Source organism: Bos mutus, chromosome 17 (assembly GCF_027580195.1).
Source record: "Bos mutus isolate GX-2022 chromosome 17, NWIPB_WYAK_1.1, whole genome shotgun sequence".
In the NCBI taxonomy this organism is placed as follows: Eukaryota; Metazoa; Chordata; class Mammalia; order Artiodactyla; family Bovidae; genus Bos; species Bos mutus.
In genome coordinates this window covers 8,075,547-8,081,546 of record NC_091633.1, presented here as the reverse complement: position 1 = coordinate 8,081,546, position 6,000 = coordinate 8,075,547, and the positions used below count along the sequence as shown (strand labels likewise).

Genomic DNA, 6,000 nt, shown 5'->3' with positions numbered 1-6,000 from the left:
GTATGGATGTGAGAGTTGGACTGTGAAGAAAGCTGAGCGCCGAAGAATTGATGCTTTTGAACTGTGGTGTTGGAGAAGACTCTTGAGAGTCCCTTGGACAGAGATCCAACCAGTCCATCCTAAAGGAGATGAGTCCTGGGTGTTCTTTGGAAGGACTGATGCTGAAGCTGAAACTCCAATATTTTAGCCACCTCATGCGAAGAGTTGATTCATTAGAAAAGACTCTGATGCTGGGAGGGATTGAGGGCAGGAGGAGGAGGGGACGACAGAGGATGAGATGGTTGGATGGCATCACTGACTCGATGGACATGAGTTTGGGTGAACTCTGGAAGTTGGTGATGGACAGGGAGGCCTGGCGTGCTGCAATTCATGGGTCACAAAATGTTGGACAGGAGTGAGCGGCTGAACTGAACTGAACATTTACTAAAGGACTGCCCCTGGTGGCTTAGTGGTAAAGAATCCGCCTACTGAGGCAGGAGATGCTGGTTTGATCCCTGGGTCAGGAAGATCCGCTGGAGGAGGAAATGGCAACCCACTCCCATATTCTCACCTAGAAAATTCCAAGGACAGAGGAGCCTGGTGAGCTACAGTCCATGGGGTTGCAAACAGTCAGACCCAACTTAGCAAGTCAACCACGACAACAACATTTGCTAAAATCCAATATTACAGGACATTTACATTTTTGTTCATTAGATGCTGCAAAAAACCTCATTGCTATTTTAATTTACCAAAAAAAAAAAAAAAAAAAGGAAACACAAGGTCGTGAGGCCACGGATAGGGGCAGGAAGCAGGAAGGGCATCCAGGTGGAAGGAACCGCATGCACAAAGGCCTGGGGTGGGGGTGACGGGCAGCGGGACGTCAGGCAGCCACGCTCCTGCGTAGTCTGTCTGGAGCTCCGGAGGCTCTTGCTGGGAGCAGACGCGCTTCCCACAGCTGCCCCGGGGCCTGCATGTGCTCCTGGTTTGTGCTCAGACGGTGGGCAGCGCTCCCAGCTCCCAGACGGGCGGGTCGTCCCGGGCAGACCTCGCCACCAGCCGCCGCCCGCCCGCCACCGGCAGCCTCCCCAGAAGGCCCCCACTCCGCGCAGCTGGCCTCCCCCGCCCTTGGTCAGCCCCGCTTCCTGCCCCTCCCTCTCTCCTCCCTCCAGCTGTTTCTCTGGCAGAGTCCTGTCCCATTCAGCCCCCAGTGAGCAAAGAGGGCAGGACAGACCGGGGGTCTCCCTGGGAGCCTCCGGGGGATGAGGATGTTCTGGGGGTGCCGTGCTCTGGGGTCTCTGGGGGGCCCATGAATGAGGGGGTGAACTGCTTTCTTGGGCGAACGGCCCCAAAGAACGGTGTGACTTCGAGAAAGAAGTTGGGGAACACGCGTCTCCTGCACAACCTCGAGTGACCTGAAGTCACGGGACCCCGGGAAGACCTGGGTGAGACCAGCCACAAAGGTATCTAGCTCGGCTCTGACATTGATTGCCCAGAGGGGTCGGGTTGCAGGGGTGGGGGGCGTGGGAAACAGTAATAGAGAAGTTCTTTGGCTCTTGGTAAAATGTAATTTTTGTCAAAATGGAAATAGCTCTATTATGATTTTCAGATTTCCAAAGTAATGCATGCCAATTGGAAAAACCCAGCGAGGTCACCATAGTTATAAAAAGCAGCGAACTCTGTGTTTCTCTTCTGTTAATGCTCACGACAAACCTACAAAGGAGGCACTTTCATTGTCCACATCTTACAGGTGAAGAAACTGAGACTCAGATTGGGGGAGCTCAACGCTGTGCAGGCAGGTAGCGGGGTGCGGAGCTGAAAGTCTGTATAACCCACATTCTTAGCTGCTGGATTGTCCTACCTCTCAGCTACAGAGAAGAAAGAGGGGTTCTTAACCCAGAGGTGAGCCTTCAGGTGCCTCTCTGTATCACTCACTGACTCCCTGACCAACCTGTGATGTTTGTGGAGTGCCTACAATGTAGCAGCCACATGGGAGCATCTAAATGTGGACATACACCCCCTTTTCTGACATCTTGTGTGGTACCCTGTAGTGAAAGTGTTAGTCGCCCAGTCCTACTCTTTGCGATCCCATGGACCGTAGCCCCCCAGTCTCCTCTGTCCAAGGAATTCTCCAGGCAAGAATACTGGAGTGGGTAGCCGTTCCTTTCTCCAGGGGGTCTTCCCAACCCCGGGATCAAACTTGGGTCTCCTGCATTACAGGCAGATTCTTTACGGTCTGCGCCGTCAGGGAAGCCCATGTTTGGTACCCTCCCTTGTCCTTAACCACAGATCATGAACCTTCATCCGTATTATCTATGTTTGTCCAATATGCATTTTAAAGGCTGCATGGAGAAGCTGGCTTGGGATTTATTAATCATCCCTCCACGTGGTTGCTTCCTTTTTTTTTTTTTCATTATTATAAACAGAGCTGCAGTGGCTGCTCCTAGTACATCATCTTTGCCTGTGTGTCCTGTGGACAGCTTTCCCAAGGTGAAATTGTGTGTTTTTAAAGCCTTCAAGGCTTTTAGCCACATCGCCCTAGAAGGTTGACCTGGCACAATACTGGGGTGTGATATTCTCACAGCCTCATCTACACTGGTTGTCACTGTCTCCTAAAATTTCCCTGATGGGAAAGGTGAGAATAGCATCTGGCTGCTTGAGTTTTCATTTGTTCATTCATGCTGAGTATCCTCTACAATCCTGTTATTCACTTTTGTGACTATCCTGTTCAAGTCCATCCCCATTTTTTTTTTTTTTCCTCTTGCTGGCATGTTTGTCTTTTTTCTCATTGATGTTTACGAGTTCTTTGTATATGAAGGATATGGATCCTTTGCCAGTGCTATCTACTGAAAGTTCCAGTCCCCCCTCTGCTTTCAGATGAGCGTGTTTTAAGTAGGTGAGCCATTTGGACCAGCGTTTGGCAAAATTACAGGCAAATAGCACATCATTATACTCAAGTACCTGCTATTTGATGTCAGTCTGATCACTCGGACCTATGTAGTTCAGAGAGGCCAGAGGACAAGTGGCCAAGTCTCAGGTCTGTCTTCTCTCTCTGTTCAAGTGCCTGGCTCCCAGCTTCCTTTTTGCCACCCCCGACCTCCTCTTCAAGATCAATCTTCCCTGTGGTTCTTGCTGTCAATTTAGAGTGAGTTGAATTAGACTCAGGACTTCTCAAAGGGCCATCCTGGGACCATGAGCATCAGTTTTTTTGAGTTGGGAGTCTGCATTTTGAACCAGCACCCCTGACAATCTTGAGAACCACTGAGCTGGAATCCTTGAACATCCCCTTTGCCCAGGTTTCTGGGTTCTTTGCTGCACACTGAGCTTCTTTTTTTCATTCCTAAGCAAGTATCTATGCACTTCTGCGAGTCTACATTTCCTATGTCAGCAGTTAAAGCCAGGAGGCAATGGTGGAGAAGAAGCGAAACTCAGTCTCATACCACAGAAAGTCAGATCACATTAGCAGTCATCCAGCCTGTGGGCTTTGACATTATTTTAAGCCACAGACTGCTTTCCTCTGATGAAAATACATGGAGAAGTGCACTTTAAAGATAGATAAAAGTGATGTTATTCTAGTGGAGGACTCCAGATGGCAGCTCATTGAACCTCACTGTCACTGCTGAAGGGCCTTTAGGAACCTTCATGGCTCTGGGGGGCAGATTGAAAACTAGAAAATCTACTCCAGATTGTTAAAGACACCAATGTTTTTAACCATTGTTGAATTTGCTACGTGACCTTAGGCAAGGTACGCCCATTCTCTGGCCCTAAGCACCTTATTTGAAAATAAGGAGGTTGAATGTTGTATTAGTCAGGGTCGCAGTTGCAGTAACAAATAGACCCAACGTGTACAATGGCTCAAAGCAAACAGACGTGTGTTATAAGTCAGGCATTTGTGAATGGAGCCTGGGCCTCTTCCACAGTGATTCAGCGTGCCATCGCACCTGGCTGCTATCCCTTAGACATCATCCCTGAGGAAAGAGTGCATGGGGAGGGATGTTTGCTTCTTAACTGTTTCCTGCCACACACAGGAACTGGTCGTGGAACCAATCTAGTTGCAAAGGAGGCTGTGAGATATAGCTCGTGGCTAAGCTGGTTCTTTCCCACCTATAGCTGTGTACTGTGGAAGGGAGAACGAGTTTCTGTGGACGGCTCACTGTCTCCCCCACAAATACGGTGACCTCTTGGGTCCCTTCCAGTCTCTGGTTCTAAATTCTGAATTTTTGTTAGTTGATCTTAGAGTTAACGCAGTGATGTTGGGCCCACAAATACTTTCCTATCCTCAAGATAATCCCTATCAAATACACCGAGTAAATGTCCACATTCCAGGCCCCTAAACATGGACTTTCCTGGAACATGGGCAACTGCCATTCTGTTTCACTCCTGGAAAAAGGAAACAAAAATAACAATGTTATTGAGCTAAGCACTTTTACTGAACCAAAGGATTTTGTATCCACAATCCCATTAAATCTCTCTACAACCCTCATGGAGAAGCTTCATGATTAGCATTCCCATTTATTTTATTTTTACTTATTTTTGTGTGTGTCACTTGTGTTTATGTTTTTATATTTTTATTAAAAAAATTTTTTTTGGCCACACTGCATGGTTTTGGGGATCTTAGTTCCCTGACCAGGGATCGAGCTTATGCCCCCAACAGTAAAGTACAGAGTCTTAACCACCCGACCGCCAGGGAAGTCACAGCAATTTTTTTTTTCACATGAAGAAAGTGAGGCTCAGGAGGTAAAGGGACTTGCCCAGGGTCACACAGCTCAGACGCAAAAGAACTGAGATTTGAACTCAGAAAATCTCACTCCTGTCCTAGGGTCCCACTGCACACCGGAGTGCATGTGTACAAGGCTGAGTGTGTGTGAGTGCGTGTGTGCGATAAGGGTCAGAGTTTTCCTCGGGCTGTATTTCCCCAGGGTGGGGTATAAGAAAGTGGAAGTGCAGGAATCGTGGTCCAAATCCCCAGAACGGGCCAAACTTGCTTATTAGAAGGCAGCTGGGTGGGTGTCTTGGGCCAAGGAAGCCCAGCACGACTAAGTACTACAGTCACCAGCCAGAAAAAAGAGAAGGGGCAGCCCGTGAGCACGCAGCCTGAGGCCGTCCGTGGGTGCTAGATGTCACTGAGGCCTTGGCCTGGCACATAGTAGGTGCTTGTGGATGATTTCCTGTGAATAAACTGCAGGAGTTGGTGATGGACAGGGAAGCCTGGTGTGCTGCAGTCCAGGGGGTCGCAGAGTCAGACACGACTGAGCAACTGTACTGAACGGAACTGAACTGAAAACCCACGGGGAGCAAAAGCTGCACCTGTGCGAGAACTCAAGATGGGTCAGGTTTAGTCCCTGTTCTGAAGGTCTTGGGGGAGGGAAGGCAAGCCGGTCACAGACTTTTCTTCAGTCACTCAGGCAACATTTATGAGCTCCTGCTCTGTATCTGGCCCTCCCCAAGGCACTTCTTGCTTTTGTGGGACTTTGGAGGGGTCGGGGGTCGTAGTTATGTTTGCCCCCATACTATATCTGAGGAAAGTGAGGCCCTGATTGGCTGAGTGACATCCCCAAGGTCCCTTGGTGAGATTAGGGACCTGGTGTTGATCTGGCCCCCAGGCCAGGATTCCCTCTGTGGCCCTGGCTGAGGTCTCAGGCCTGGGGTGCAGGCTGGCAGTCACTTTGTGCTGCTTCTGAGTCCCAGGACGTGGCGTTTTTCAGGCAAAATGAGGAGACATGTTAATTTACTCCTCTTTTGGAACCTCTCTATTTTTGCCGCGTTGGCACAAGCATGATAGAGAGAGAGTAGCATTTCTTGCCCCGCTGGGTGGAAGCCAGAGGCCTTGTTAATTCTGTTGCTGCAGTCAGGTTGGCACAGACTCTGTAGCCTCAGGCTCTAGAATTCAGATCTGTCTTTGCCTTTTCACCTCCTGCCTCCTCTGTGCCCTTTTCTCTAAGGCGGGGGGATACTCTCAGGGCTGTTGGGGGTTAAACACATACACATATACAGGAGTACTTCCTGGTGAACTTCCCTGGTGGC

General features: G+C 49.5%; 1 protein-coding gene across 6 annotated transcripts in view; it reads left to right on the top strand.

The window, feature by feature from the left end:
* Positions 1 to 1,137: 1,137 nt before the first annotated feature.
* Positions 1,138 to 6,000, top strand: part of CMKLR1 (chemerin chemokine-like receptor 1) — a 44,658-nt gene continuing 39,795 nt past the window's right edge. For 2 of the 6 annotated variants that reach the window (XM_070385961.1, XM_070385962.1), the window contains exons 1-2: positions 1,142 to 1,439; positions 1,727 to 1,878. The gene's annotated coding sequence lies outside the window, so the exon portion shown is untranslated. Of the gene's footprint in view, positions 1,440 to 1,726; positions 1,879 to 6,000 lie in introns of all 6 variants that reach the window. The other 4 variants (XM_070385964.1, XM_070385963.1, XM_005911765.3 and 1 more) reach the window with 3 other exon arrangements.